The sequence below is a fragment of the Lagenorhynchus albirostris genome, chromosome 14 (assembly GCF_949774975.1).
Source record: "Lagenorhynchus albirostris chromosome 14, mLagAlb1.1, whole genome shotgun sequence".
In the NCBI taxonomy this organism is placed as follows: Eukaryota; Metazoa; Chordata; class Mammalia; order Artiodactyla; family Delphinidae; genus Lagenorhynchus; species Lagenorhynchus albirostris.
Window position 1 is genome coordinate 18,090,242 of NC_083108.1, and position 16,349 is coordinate 18,106,590.

The window sequence follows — 16,349 nt, forward strand, 5'->3', positions numbered from 1 at the left end:
TTAGTAATTCTTTACTACATGAGCATTCCTTTTTTTTTTTTTTTTTTAGTTTATACACTTTATTCTTCTTAGCCATCCTCCAGAACGGTCAAGAGTTAATTCTCCCCTAAATTTCTCTCTTAAATACAATCCATGCCCCATTCATGGAAGCAAAACAGTTTTTCTCTTAGGTTGGTGTTTCCTCCTAAGGCTCTCCTATGCCTTAATATCAGGGAGTTCATAAAATCAACACCCTTAGATTTTAATTTAGGGGATCCTGTAGGATTCTACAGCCCTAGAGAGCAGAGCAGAGGACATGGCCGTGTCTTTGTTTTTCCTCTCTCTTTTTTCAGGCATTTGTACATGGAAAACAACTAGGAAGAAAATCTGGGTATTCAATGCCTATCTGCTGGCAACAGAACTGGGCAACCATTTTATTCAATTGAAAATTACTACTATTGGCCTTCAATGCATTCCTTCATCTCGGTGGGAATAAAGAAATCTGGTAAAGTATGAACATGTATATTTGTGGCCTGATTCATCCATTAAAATAGATTAGGACTTTGTACTCATGCCTTGAATCTTTGTTAGGGAGTTGGTGGCCTTCAGGACTTGACATGAGGAATAAGTATTTTCAAATATTCATAACTGATGAGTGCAAAGAACTGCCTTTACATGTCCCGTGTGTTTTGATCAATTGCTTAAAGGTACGTGACTGCCTGAATGACATAATGCTCTCCCCAAGACACAATTGCATTTTCCATGGACAACTGAGAAGTGGCAGTATCCACTGGTGCCTTCTGGGGGAATTGTTTAAGGTCAGAAGTCCAGCTCTCTTATGGTAGAGACAAATAAAATTCTTTGTGGGGGGGCTTCCCTGGTGGCGCAGTGGTTGGGAGTCCGCCTGCCGATGCAGGGGACATGGGTTCGTGCCCCGGTCCGGGGAGATCCCACGTGCTGCGGAGCGGCTGGGCCCGTGAGCCATGGCCGCTGAGCCTGCATGTCCGGAGCCTGTGTTCTGCAATGGGAGAGGCCACAACAGTGAGGGGAAAGGCCACAGCAGTGAGAGGCCCGCGTACCACCAAAAAAAAAAAAAAAAAAAAATTCTTTGTGGGGTTACAAAAATGTACTGAGGACAGGGATATGGGTGGATATATCTTGAAATCTATTCATGTGCTTTTATGCAGAAGTGGGTTTCTCCAGTGTTGCACCTGAGATGAAATCTCAAGCTGGTCTCATTCAGCCTCCAACTCCCTGCCCTCTCCTCTAAGTTGAGGTGTGAAGGTACTCTCCTCTATGGGGTCAAGGTCTCACTTCCTTGAGGCTTACAAGTGTCCTAGACTTTTGAAGATGGGGGCTGTTCCACATAGGGGAATTTGGCTGAATGGGGCCATCTGGAGGCCTCGGCATGTTCCACGCTGTCCAAGTGCAGGCAATTATGCACGAGATGTCCTTGAGGGACAGCTCGAGCAGCCCCCCTGGGGAAGCAACACTGGTGATGCTCACTCAACTGGGGACAATCAGAGGAGGCAGGATTAGCTCCCTCCAAGTTCCCTGGCTCTGGCCACTGGAGGTGCTCACTCAGAGGCTGGGTTCTCTCTCCAGGTTGAGTCCCACTTCTCCAAGTGGTCCTTTAGGTTCAGGGAGCCCCATTGGTCTCCTCACCACCCAGAAATTTTGTAGAATGCCTATCTGGGCAACACAGTGTTCTTTCTTCTACTTCTTTTTTTTTTTTTTTAATAAATTTATTTATTTAATTTTGGCTGCATTGAATCTTTGTTGCTGCACATAGGCTTTCTCTAGTTGTGGTGAGCAGGGGCTACTCTTTGTTGTGGTGCACGGGCTTCTCATTGCAGTGGCTTCTCTTGTTGTGGAGCAGGGGCTCCAGTCGCACGGGCTTCAGTAGTTGTGGCTTGCGGGCTCAGTAGTTGTGGCGCACAGTCCTAACTGCTCCGAGGCATGTGGGATCTTCCCAGACCAGGGCTCAAATCCATGTCCCCTGTATTGGCAGCAGATTCCTAACCACTGCACCACCAGGGAAGCCTCTTCTACTTCTTTTCTATTCTCTTCTCAGTTTGTTTATGGATAAACTTTTGAGTTGCCCTATGGGTGTATTAACACTTCTAGATTGGACCCAATCATCTCATCCTTGTTATTTTATCATCATTTCAGAGAGACTCTAGATTGATGAAAGAATGTTGTATGGGACTAGTGAGTTATTGGTCTTAAGCCATGTGGGCGGTGGGGATAGTGATTCAGGGACTAGCAGTAATTAGTAATTCTTTACTGTGTTCTCACACATTCTGCCAGCTCTATCCAGGCTTTGCCTTTTGATATGCAAAAACTTTTTCTCCTCTCAAAATCTTGGTTCTTGAAAATTAAGAGCAGTGACTTTCACTGATATTTTAGAAGTTGAAAGCTGAAATGGACTCTTTCATGTTGCTTTCTTACTACAAAAATCCTAATTCTCTCTGAAGCAGAGGGGACCTCTGATTGAGTTATCATTTCCATGCACAGGAATCTGTTCCGATTGCTCTCTGTCTTCTAACTCTTTCTAGCTCCTCAGTGTCTATAAGATAAAGTCCCAACTCCAAAGAGATTTAAAGGCATTTGTGGTCTGCGTCACACTTCTTTCCAGCCTCATATCCTGCCTCCCTCCCAGGCTCCCTTTGCTGCAGTCATTTCCCAAAGATGCCTCACTTCCTCACAACATCATCCCTTTGTTCATGCTTATTCTCCACTATGGTACATTTCTGACCCTTCTCCATTTGGTGAGCTCTTATTTAGTCTTTAAGGCCCAAGTCTGATATTATTTCTCCTATGAAATATTTATGCATTCTCCATGTAGATTTAAACTCATCCCTCCATCCTCTGAAAGCATACTATTTACCACAAAAGCATAGCATTTATCACATGATATAATAATTAACTACATCCTTCCTCACTATACTGTCAATTCCTGAGGCAGAGACTATATCTGATTAATCTTTGCAAGTGTAGTATCTACCATGGAGACTAGTAGAGAGTTGATTCTCCATAAAAGTTTGTTGAGTTAGATACTAGAGAATTCTTTACAATAAAAATGTGTTTGGATTATGTTAATTTGGAATTTATGAGTTAGAGTGTTATTGCCATTTATAAGCAAACAACTAATATACTAATTAAAATTAATCCCTCTATTCATTAAAGCAGGTCCCTAATGCATTTCACTTGTCAGTCCTAGAGTTACTGTATGCATTTGAAATTTGTAAGTTTAATTTGTTTAAAAACCCCATCATTTACAAATTGGTTACTCTTCTCATTAGTACAAATTTAAGAGATTTTAAGATATTCCCACCTGGAGATATGCCATTTCCAGACCTATAATCAGTCATGAGGATCTCATGAAAACCCAATAGCTCTTCTGGCCACTGAACTGAGTTTCATTTGCTAAGCTTTCTGAAGGAGAGGGACAGATTTTTGCCACCACATTCTGCAGAAATATTCCTGATTCATCATTTGGTTAAGTCATAATTCCCTTATGAAATGAATTACCAGTGTGTCCACTTGGGTTCCCAGCCCTTCCTAGGGGACTTCAAGCCAATACCATCTGAGAGGACTTTGAAGCTGTCACTTAAGATTTGGATCTGCAGTGAGAAATCTTCCATTCCAAACATGGTCCGTATTTGGTTCAGACAAAGTGTCTTTTTGGTCATGATTCTTCAGAAATGTTGCCCTCCAAGTGGCTGTTCATTTTCATCTAGTTGTTCCTTTGAGAAACAGATGATGAAGGAATGGGGGTTTTAATTCGTGACTTCAGGAGATTGTCCTACTTCCTGAAGTCACACTATAGTGAAGACAATCAAAGACAACAGTGTAGTCATATAGGTCTACGTCAGTCATGATCATTCTGCAAAGGGAGGAACCCTCCCCCTCCAAAGTTATGTGCTCTGTGCCAACAAAGGCATGCTCTGCATGGGCAGTGAATGCCAAGTGATGGGAACAGATGTAATGGAATTATTCCAGCAGTATTTTTTCCATACTTTAAAAGTCATAGAGAATAAAAAGTAATAGGACTTCAACCTCCATTTTAGAATCAGCCTGATTATTTTAATTATAAGAGAAAAGAATTCAGTTCTATAAGTACCTAGGAGGCATGGTTCTGTTCTCTTCCGGTCACCATTTGCTATTCTCAGAAAGAGTATGAAAGAACTTTGAGGTTACTTCTGAGTTCCAACTGCTGGGGTAATTGTTTTGATCTCCATGATTTCTAGATTCTAGACCTTAGCAAGCTTGGACTCTGAGACCTGATAGTTACGTTTTTCCTTATTTGATATCAAAGTTTCCAGACCCTTGGATAGTTATTGACCTTAGATAATCAGGGAAATGCTCACCTCTATCTTGACTTCCTGATTTCCTGAAACCTTTTCTCACCCTGTCCCACCTTGACTCACTGTGGCCCATTGTGACTCACTTTGATGTTCTGGCAAAGGCTGTGACATTAACCATCAGGGTGCTGATTTAGAACCTGGGCTTCCTTTCTAACTTGTTCCCAAATCTGACCCGTTCTTCTGATCTTCTCCTATCCTCTGGCACTTACGCTTGATGTGATGCTTTGTAAGTTGGCGGCCTCTGGAACAGACATAGAGGTAATGGCATATAACTATGATGAGCAGAGGCCTTTCTTAAGGTTGTGAATTTCAATGCAGGGAATCATATGTCTAGCTATAGCAGCAAATTAAGGAACAGCAATGTCGAGAAGACATGATACTCACATTCATTTGTTGGTGCCAATTTTGTGTGTGAAACTAACTGTAAAATCTGACATTTTCTTTCAACCTCTCTATTTCACCACATCCTACTTTCAATTGCATCATAGTAGCACAACAAGGAAACTATTTAGATAAATTAAGTTTGCTCTTCAATCATAAAACATTGTTTAAGTATTTTTTTGATAGAAGCCTTTCTTTCATATATTACGCAAAGCCCTGTCTTCCTAAAGAGGGTATGTTAAATGAAATTTAAGTTTTTTTAAAAAAAATTCAAGTTCATCATTTCAAATGCCTCTGATATAATTGTTGCTTAGTTTTTATTGCTTTTATGTTCCCTGAAACCTTCACAGACTCACTTTTCTGTTGCTATGTAACAAACGTCCCCAAACTGAGTGGCTTACGACAATACTCATTTCACTATCTCTCATGATTTTGTGAGTTGACGGGGCTCAGCTGTGTGGTTCTTCTGCTCCATGTAATGTGATGGGGGCTGCATCCTGGGGACTTGACTTGGCTGAACATCCAAGATAAGTTCCTTCCATGGCTGGTGCTGGCTTTGCTGGGAACTCAGCTGGGGCTGTTGATCAGAGGGACTCTGTTCTCCTCCATGTGGTCCCTCTAGGCAATTTGGGCTTCTCACAGCATGTCCACTGAGTTTCAAGAGAGCAACCTAACAGGTAAGAGTGAAAGCTGCAAGTCTCTTAAGGCCCTGCTCCAAAGATACACAGTGTCACATCCATCAAATCCTATTGGTCAAAGTGAGTTACAAGGCCAATCCAAATTCAATTAGGGTGCCATCTTTGAGGACTTGTTAGTAAAAATATCAAGCAAGTTTTCTTCTAGCAATAAGGCCCTAATTTCTGGAGGGATTACCCTAGTGGCTCAGACCCAGTTAGACTGTCTATTGCTTCCAGTTTTGATCCCTGGTCCCTTGACTTGCTCTTTGTAGCTGAATACAACCAAGATATCAGATTCAGTCATTGGCCTCTGACCTTCTTGTCTAACGCATCTAGTTGACTACAAATTAGATGCTCCTCAGCTTCTTCCATGCTAACTGCCTAAACCATCCTTAGATATTTTCCCCTTTCCCTGTCTCTCTCAATGTCAACTCCCCACTTGCTGGGCCTCCTCTTATTCACTGAAAAATCTGATTTCTCCTTCTGGGATCTATTTGACTTGGATCCAAATATCAGTCTGAACTGACTCACTACTACCTGAGTTCCACTAATGCAAGAGCTTTGCCTGGAGGCTGAACTTAGTTGCCTAGAACCTGTGTCTGCCTATGTAAGGGTGGTCACTATATCTGATTTTTTTCTAATGCAGTTTAATTCTGAAAACAATAAAATTGTTGGCCAGGTCATATTTGCTATTTATTTATTTCAGAGTGCCCAGGTCCCCTCCCCAGGGCCCAGTTGGTCATGCTGAGATAGCTACATATGTTTATGCTCCTTCCTCTGTGGCAATATTCCCCTAGCACCTTATTTATGTTGACTCTGGCATGTCAGCTTGTAAAACCAAAGAATCTTTGCAGTAAAATAATCTTGCAAAGTCAGTCATACCTTTAACACTGGTCCTCTTTCACCAATTTAGGAATATCCACCCTCTTAAAAAACGTTAGCATTCTATAACACAGGCTTCTGGGTCATGTCTATTCATCTTATTTCATTCCCTTCCAAAAGAAACAGAACACGGGTTGGCATAAGGTGGATGTAGAATGTTTATGTAATGACATAGTTATTTTAAGATGTCTGACTAGGAAGCAGCTTGTTGCTGCTAAAACGCTTAAAAGAACACCCCAAACTGCCAGGACAGACTATTAACAAAATGTCACTTGAGCATGCATGATGCCTATGTGTATATCTTTAATTATTGAAGTCACATTTATTAATAGATTTCTTTAACCTCGTATTCTGGACAGGTCCCAATTTCAATGAATGAATTCTTCCTGTCTAAATGTTCCTAGTACCAGATAGTGAAAGCAGAATAATACCCTAACCCTGATTTCCCATGGTCCACTCAGATAACCAATAAACATTTAATGGTGTACAAACTGAGTGTCCATTGATGAATATGTATTTTCTGCAATAGTGATTCCAAAGAGTAGATAATGCATATTTATTGATTTGATTTGAATTCTAACCCAATTCAGTGGTAACTCGTCTTGTAATTTATGGCATTGTACACTAATATAGTACAATATTTCAAGTGTTAAGTATGTGTCAAACACTACTCCAAGTCCTTTACATGTATTATCACTTTTGATACTCATGACAAACCCATGAGGTAGGTTAGGTACCATTATTATCCTTCCTTTATAGACAAGAAAACTGAGGCACGGGGATTAACTAACTGTATCGTGTAGCATGGACAATGCCTCTGTCTTACCAAAATGTAATTCAACAACAAAAAACTCAGCATAAATCTCATAGGTGTCTCATCATAAGCAACTTTATTATTCTTTTCTAGTACCTAGAGAGATGTGGGTTTGAAGAAGCAGGAATGAAAAGGGCAGGGCAGGAGACATGGCCGAAGTTTACAAACTCTTCTTATGAACTCTTTCTGTAGAGGATAGAGGCTCGTAAACTTATATGAGTGTGTATGTGTGATACATACACACACACACATATATATTCTTTAACACCATACACTTACAAGTATGTGTAAGTATTATGAATGGGCCAAAAAGTCTTGCCCCAAATAGGAAAATCTTTAAAGATTATAAAACATTTCTTAAATAAAGAAGGCTTGCTCTAATGAATCAGATTATAAGGGCTTGTGTTTAAATCTAATGAGAATCATTTAAAGGGCCTTGAGAAACCATCAGATCTTGGTTTGTGCCACCATTAAGCCAGCCAGGCTGTATCTATGGTCTCTTTAACTCTGACATTTTTGTGAATGTATAACTATGAGGAAAAGTGAGAACAGCATATATACCATCTTTGCCTGCAGAGGATGTGTTTACCCTATTTGTCTGAAGCAGATTTTATGACTTTGGTGGCTTTGGAGAGCTCGAAATAGTTTTCCCACTATGGGAAAAGCCGAAAAAGTTACACTTTTGGCTACCCTCTGTTTCTATATGGGACACCTGCCAATGTATTTATATATATGGAGACATCTTTTTAATTTGTGTGTGGACTGTGTTCCAAGTAGCATCCTTTGCTACCCCTGCTCCTTGACTACTTGCAGGTCCTGGAGCTGCCTGCCCCCATCCCCCCATATTTAGGTACTTATTTACTGTCATTGTCTGCACAGTGGCCTTGTTGTCACAGCCCAGCTAGCCCTGGGTCTGGATCCCCTTCCAGTGCCACATGTGAGTGGATTCTTTTGCCTTATAAATTATTCCCATAAAGATTATTCCCGTAAATGCCATTTCCATGACTGGGGAAAGGGGAGAGATTTCCGAGTTAACTGTATCTTCTACGTTCTGCTGTTCAAGGTGCTTGGTAGAAATTCAGTTGATTTGATTCATCTGCTTCTGAGCAGAAGGAAGAGAAGGCCAATATATCTGTGCTATTTGCTTTGGCAATATTAGGTGTTAGTATTGTTGTTTAGCTTAAAAGTCCCCCAAAACATTAATGCCAAATTGTCAGGATATAAAAGCCTGAGAGAATGATTACATTCAGACACCACTAAATCCTCATGATGCTCAAAATAATAATATTGTAAAGTAGATCATAATCTCAAAATTTTTCCTGGGCTTCCAAAGCAAAACTTCTCCAAGTCCTTTTCAAACCCTGCTTTAAAAACTTTGACCCACCCTCTGGAATCTCCTGGATCAAACAGAAAATAAACAACCCAGAGTAAAATCCCACACACTGGACTCCAAGTGCTTTCTGTGAGCAAGGCTTGATTCTATTGGATTGCTAGCAAGACGACTACAGTTCTTTTGTACTTTTAAAATAAACAAATATGTTTCATGGAAGCAAAAGATCTGGAAGCACTGTTAGAAGTATTGAAGTCTAGCCTAGTGAAAGCAGTTAGAGGTCAGCTGAAGGTTGGCTTGTCTTTTCCTAGGACATTTTTCTAGGCTGGGAGCCGCCCAAAGAGGAAAACACAATTCCATATTTGCTGTTGGGACACAGATGGACAGCATACAAGCTATGCATCTTTATTAGCAGCCATTGTGATGCGGCTGGAAGGGGAGCAGGAAGAGACTGTCATCAGGTTTCATCACCTGTCCTAGGACAAGGTGTATGGCTCTGCCTCAAGCGCATGGCTTGGGCAGGGATGTCAGAGATGGATGACCATCATTACGTGAGTGTGTGGTCAGCACTCCCGATATGGAAGCCTCATCCCTTTCTCTCGATTTGCTGAGGGCATTCATCAAGACCTCCGTGGGGAAAACTGCCACTGTTGACCAAAAACACCCTCATTACTGGTGTTGTTTCCTGTTGTTGAGGATGTTCTGCAATTCACATTTTATTGTTTTAGCTGAGGCAGGGCCAGGGTTGACAAAATGTGAGTTTTTCATTAGTGGTCTCATTGTCCTACCTTTCCTGTTCTGATAAAGAGGCTGATCCAGAGGCTTATATCTGACTGCTCTATAGATGCCCATCCCCCACGGTATATCCCTGGACATTAATGGTACAGAAGCAGTGGGCAGCAAGAGTTACCCCTGGCCTCTTGCAGCTGTCCCCCTGAATTGGCTCTCCCCTTACCACCTTCTGACAGCACTCACTTAGGTGCAAGTGAGTGTACTGAGCACATTGCTAGGACGTGTATGGGGCTTAACCCAGTACGTATTATAAAGTTTACAAGGTTTGTTTTGTTTTTGTTTTTGTTTCTCCCATCCTCCTTTTGCGGAACCTTTCACTCTGGGCCCACAAAGTTTTGCTAATAACAAATGAAATCTTAAAGAAAACCCATCTCTTGTGTGAGTAGAAGGGGAATTTATTTTGAAAGTTATAGTTCATTTTCAGGAATATTTAGTGCATTTTCAGGCATACTTAGTTGAAAGTTTAGTCCAACTTCAGGAGTATTTAGTCCAAATTTTAGTCCATTTTTAGGAGTATTTATATTTTTAAGGAGGCTATCTGGAAAGGGCAATGCTTATTGCAAACGATCATTCAGTAATAATCAAATTCTGGGTATTGCCAAGGAAATACATTTATTCAGAGATGGACTCCACCCGTGTTAGATGGATGACTGTCTTTTTTATTTTTTTATTTTTTATTTTTTTGCGGTACGCGGGCCTCTCACTGCCGTGGCCTCTCCCATCGCGGAGCACAGGCTCTGGACGCGCAGGCTCAGCGGCCATGGCTCACGGACCCAGCCGCTCCGCGGCATGTGGGATCTTCCCAGACCAGGGCACGAACCCGTGTCCCCCGCATCGGCAGGCGGACTCTCAACCACTGCGCCACCAGGGAAGCCCGACTGCCGTTTTTAAAAACCAGTATGGCACATAGGACTGGAAAGTGTCTTCTGCCAATTTTGTTTTCAAGTCTGCTTTTTATCCACCCTTCACAGCCATATTTCTGTTCTACTTAAGAAAAAAAACAACCCCCCCAAATCCCCCCCAAAAAACAAAACACACTGGAAGCCAATAATTGTACAGGGGGTCCAGGAAGACAGAAGTGAAACTATTGAAGAAATTAAGTGGCTAAAGCATGAGGGTGACTTGTGTTTATTTAGGGACGAGCTGGATGCTTTACACCTGGAGCAGAAAGCATCCCATTAATAGGACTTGTCCAAGTGATGAAAAAACATTTATAATGTGGGCCTAACTCCACTTTCCTGATGAGGAAAAATTTAACAGAACTTATCCCTAAGGGCTTACCTTTCAGCTATTTGTACCACTTATTTCATTTAAATACTTCCAAGGTATGTAAAAAAAGACATGATCTATTTCAAAAAGTGCAATTTACACTCCCAAGGTGGCCCATATTAGCTAGCACTTTGGCAAAAAATAAGCAGACCAGTAGGAAAGGAGATGACAGTGAAAAAAGAGTGAGTGTGGGCATAGATAGTAAATGGGTCAGGTTAAAATTAAATTAATTCACTGTCTTTATGCTCTATGTTAAACCAGAAATCCATGAAAGTTAGATGCACAGAAATAATGTTCAATGTCTTTCATTCAAAGTTTCCACAGTAGTTTTTCTGGTTAAAGATGTTAAGCTTAATATGTGGAATTTTTGAAAGGAAAAAAGACTGAGCTTAAGTTAAATGTTTCTTTTGTTTTTTCTAATTATGAAATAATGCATGCGTTTTATAAAAAACAGTAATTACAATATAAAAAAAAGTTAAAATGACAATAATCTCACTACCAAGAAAAAAGAACTGCTAATATTTTGATATATTTCCTTCTAAGCATTTTCTTGCATGCATGTGCACATAAAAACACACACATATATGTTTCACAGAAGTAAATATTCTGTATTTCGTTTTGAAGTCTTTTTTGAATATAATTAGAATATTAGAATATATTAAATAATTAGAATATCCCCATACCATTTTACATATTCTTTAAACAAGAGTCCACTTAATGTTCTTTTATTACACATTGAGATCAGTCCTTATTTTTTTATACCATAATAAAAGCTATGATGAACATCCTAGTACAACAATTGTTGTACATTTATTTATTACTTTATTGAACTTTTAAAAAAATATATTCTGTGCAACATCAATTTTATCTTTTTCTGATTTAGGGTGTGTGTTTTTCTTATTATGTTGTAATTGTTCTTTATACATTTATGATGTCAACATTTGGTTAATATTTGTTGCAAATGTTTCCCCAATTTGTCATGTATCTTTTACGTTTTGATGCTTTTATTCACATACAGAATTTGTGCCAAATTTATTGATTTTTCTTTTGGTGTTTCTTCCATTGCTTTTAAGTTTTGAAAGTCATCACTCCAAGATCAATAAAATATTCACCTACATTTTCTCCTCATATTGAAAATTATGGATGAACTTGTTGCTTACTGTTTTTAAAAAGACAATGGAGAAATATAATATAAAAACAGAGGTGCTTTTGTTTCCCACCCCCTCCCTTCTATCAATCCTAATCCATGGACGCTCCTCCAATTTTTGATGATTTTACTTTTTACGTTTCATTAACTAACATCAGCTGGAATTTATTTTGTTGTGTGGTCTGAGGTGAAAACCTTATTTGAACATTTTTTTGTTCTTCCAGATAATAAGCCAGTTTTCCCAACACCATTGTTGAATAATTCATTCCTTCCTCCTTGGCTTGTGAAGGCCCATATTTTTTGAGTTACAAAGACAGGAAACTCACAATGACATTATGCAACAGAAATAACCTGCCTTTAGTGCTTGAATACATGACTAGCTAAGCATGTGGTTGCTTATACAGCTACACTCTGTATGGAGGCAGACCATGTCGCTGTAGGGCAAGCAATTGCATTGTCCATTTTTAACAGAATGTTCTAATTTGCTGAACCACACAAGTCTTTCATTTTTCAGTTCAGTTCAGTTCAATTCAACTGACTTAATTTCAACCAGTGTTTATTAAATGCTTATTATATGCATTCACTGTAGTATGTGAATTATGGTTGATCCAGTTTTGGATTTCAACCCAGCCCATTAGTAACTTGTCTAATAACTCAAGCAAAAGCCAAATAAAATTCCCCAGACAATTCTGGAAGAAAAGGAGGAGGCTTGGCTGAAACAATTTTAAATGAAGATCTCTAGGATTTGAACTGATAGCTTTTAGGGTTGCAGGGTGCCTTCGTGTTCTCATCTCAAAAGCCAACAATGACAAATTGTCCACATCATTTGGATTATGCCAGGGGAGCAGACTGAAAGCTTATAAGCACTATTGAGCTAAATAAATAAATAAAGCAACATATGTAAGTTAAGGAGACACATTCCTTTCCCCATATAAAAACACAGGAAGACAAAGATGCCTGCTATGCTCGGATAGCTACCCATAGTTCATCAAGTACAGAGGAGCGGGCAGAAACAACATTCTTATCAAAGATGCCGCATGAATATCTAAAATAATCATGTCCACAAATATTCTATTTTATTTGTATTTCTATTGCTTATCTTTTCTTTTCATCATGTTAGTATTCATCTTTTCATAGAATGGTATAAAAACAACCTGGTGAGATTATATATTTTTGTGGTTCCTATTAGAGAAAACAAAATTATTCATATGATCCCATTAGAGTATGACAGAAAACTGCTGACAGGATGGAAATGTAACAAAGGTGTGTTTCTTCTGTTTGTAGTTACACTGCCTTTTTTCTTTATCACTCCTGACATGTTGCCTATCACACCAGGCAGAGTACAGGAGACTGGGCAATGTTATCTGAAAACTTCATTTCACCAGGGGGTTCAGGAGCACCTGCTAATTGCCCCACACCACTGCATTTGCCTTCACCCACTTCCTCCTGGGATCTCCATGGGGCAAAAGTTCCCACAATCCACATGATGATTTTTTTCAGTTTACTCAACATCGTTTTTAAATTTAGTTACAAGAATATTTTTTAAAACATAATGTATTCTTACTACCTAATATTCAGCATGATTGCAACTTTATGTTTATTTGTGTGACTAGTGTCAGTTTTATTGTATAAATTCAGTATGGAGAATTTTGTGTATTCTGGTGTTTAAAACAGTGCCCATAATGGGAGCTCAATAATTATTTATTGACTGAAAGTTGAATGAACCAATTATAGGAAAGACATTTTGCTGGAGATAGGGAGACACAAAGATGTGTGACATATTGTTTCTATTCTCAAAGTACTTACAGTAGAACTGGGAGCCATGACAGACACAAAATGAAATAGGAGGAGAAGCCAATAATACAAGAGATGTCTTTCAAAAGCATACAAAGTATCCAATTAAAGGTACCACAGTCTGTGCTTGTATCAGAGACAGTGTTTAACAAATGAAACATTCCTACACATTTTTCAGCCCCCCTCATAGTTAACAGGACCAAGCCAGTAGTGCTAGCTCCATTCCATGGAATGTGAATGTAGTTTTGTGTGGCTCTTCAGGGTGGAGGCCAGTATGACCCTTCCATCTTGCTCTTCCTCTGCTGGGGCAAACTTAGAGACCATGGCATAGCAATGATATGCAAGCAGCCTGGATCCCTGAGTCACCACTTGGAGGACTGGTGCCCTGTGAAGTCACTCAATCCACCACATCCTATGATGTGAACCAGAGATAAACCTTTATATTAAGCCATTGATTTGCTTGTGTGACAGCTAGAGTGAAATATCCTAATAAAATATCATTTTCAGGAGGTTGGAAGGTCATAGAAGGGCTTCTGAAAGTGGTGGATTAAGGCTGGACTTTACTCAGTGTTTAAAAATTGCTAAAACTAAGGAAGATCCAATGGCTTTTTTTTTTTTTTTGGAGAAATAGAAAAAAATCCATCTTAAATTTCATATGGAATCTGAAGGGACCCTGAATAGTCAAAACAATCTAAAAAGAAGGACAAAGCTGTATTTCTCACATTTCCTCATTTCAAAACTTAATTCAAAGCTAGAGTAATCAAAACAGTATGGTAGTGGCATAAAGACAGACATAGATATCAATGGAATAAAACTGAGAACCCACAAATAGACTCCCACATATGTGCTCAAATGATTTTTGACAAGGATACCACAATGATTCAGTGGGGAAAGAACTGTCTTTTCAACAAATGGTGCTGGCAAAAGTAAATATCCACATGCAAAAGAATGAAATCAGTCCCTTACCTGGCATCATATACAAAAATGGATGTAAAATGGGTCAAAGACCTAAATGTTAAGAGCTAAAACTATAAAACTTAGAAGAAAAAATATGAGAAAAGTGTTATGACATTGGATTCGGCAATGATTCCTTAGATATGACACCAAAAGCACAGGCAACAAGGAAAATAATAAATTGGACTGTATAACAATTTTTAAACTTCTATACATCAAAGGAAGCTATGAACAGAGTGAAAGGACAACTTACAAAGTGGGAGAAAACATTTGCAGATCATATATCTGATTAGGCGTTAATATCCAGAGTACGTAAAGAACTCATACAAATAACAACAAAAACACAAACACACATGTAACAACAGCAGCAACCCATTAAAAAATGGGCAAAAGATTTGAATAGACACTTCTCCAACAAAGATGTACAAGTGGCCAATAAGTACATGAAAAGATGCTTAACACCATTAATCATTAGGGAAATGCAAATCAAAACCACAGTGAGATATCCCCTGACACCCATTAGGATGGATACCATTCAAGAATGAAAAACAGAAAATAACAGTGTAGACAAGAATGTGGATAAATTGTATCCCTTCTCCACTGTTTGTGGGAATGAAAAATGGTGTAGCTGCTGTTGGAAACATATGGAGTTTCCTCAGAAAAATTAAAAATGGAACTACTATATGATAGAACAATTCCACTTCTGGGTATATACCCCCAAAGAATTAAAAGCAGGGTCTCGAAGAGATATTTGTATACCTATGTTCATAGCAGCATTATTCACAATAGCCAAGAGTTGGGGGCAGCACAAATGTCCATTGACAAGTAAATAGATAAACACAATGTGGTCTCTACACACAATGGAATATTATTCAGCCTTCAAAAGGAAGGAAATTCTAGGCTTCCCAGGTGGCGCAGTGGTTGAGAGTCTGCCTGCCGATGCAGGGGACACGGGTTCGTGCCGTGGTCTGGGAAGATCTCACATGCTGTGGAGCAGCTAGGCCCGTGAGCCATGGCCGCTGAGCCTGCGCATCCGGAGCCTGTGCTCCACAACAGGAGAGGCCACAACAGTGAGAGGCCCACGTACCGCAAAAAAAAAAGGAAAGAAATTCTGACACATGCTACAACATGGATGAAACTTGAGTCTATTATGCTAAGTGAAATAAGCTAGTTACAAAATACTGTATGATTCCACTTATATGAGGTATTTAGAATAGTCAAATTCAGAAAGTAGAATGGTGATTGCCAGCATCATGGGTAGAAGGAAATGTGTAGTTTTTCAATGGGTACAGAGTTTCAGTTTTGCAAGATGAAAAGACTTCTCGACATGTGTTGTACAACAATGTGAATGTACTTAACACTATTGAATTGTACACTTAAAAATGGTTAATGATAAATTTTATGTGTACCTTACCCAATTAAAAATTTTAAAATTAAGACAATAAATACAGATGGCAAATAAGCATATGAAAAGATGCTCCACATTATATGTCATCAGGGAAATGCATATTAAAATAGTAGTGAGATACTACAACACTCCTATTAGAGTGGACCAAATCTGGAACACTGACAACACCAAACACTGGCAAAGATGCGGAGCAACAGGAACTCTCATTCACTGCTAATGGGAATGCAAATTTGTACAGCCACTTTGGAACACAGTTTGGTGGTTTCTTACAAAATTAAACATACTCTTACCATACGATCCAGCAATCTCCCTCCTTAGTATTTACCCAAAGGAGTTGAAAACTTATGTCCACACAAAAATTTGGACATGGATGTTTATAGCAGTTTTATTCATAATTGCCTAAACTTGGAAGCAACCAAGATGTACTTCAATAGGTGAGTGGATAAATAAACTGTAGTACATTCAGACAATGGAATATTATTCAGTGCTAAAAAGAAAGGAGCTATCAAGCCATGAAAGTGTATAGAGGAAACTTAAATGCATATTACTAAG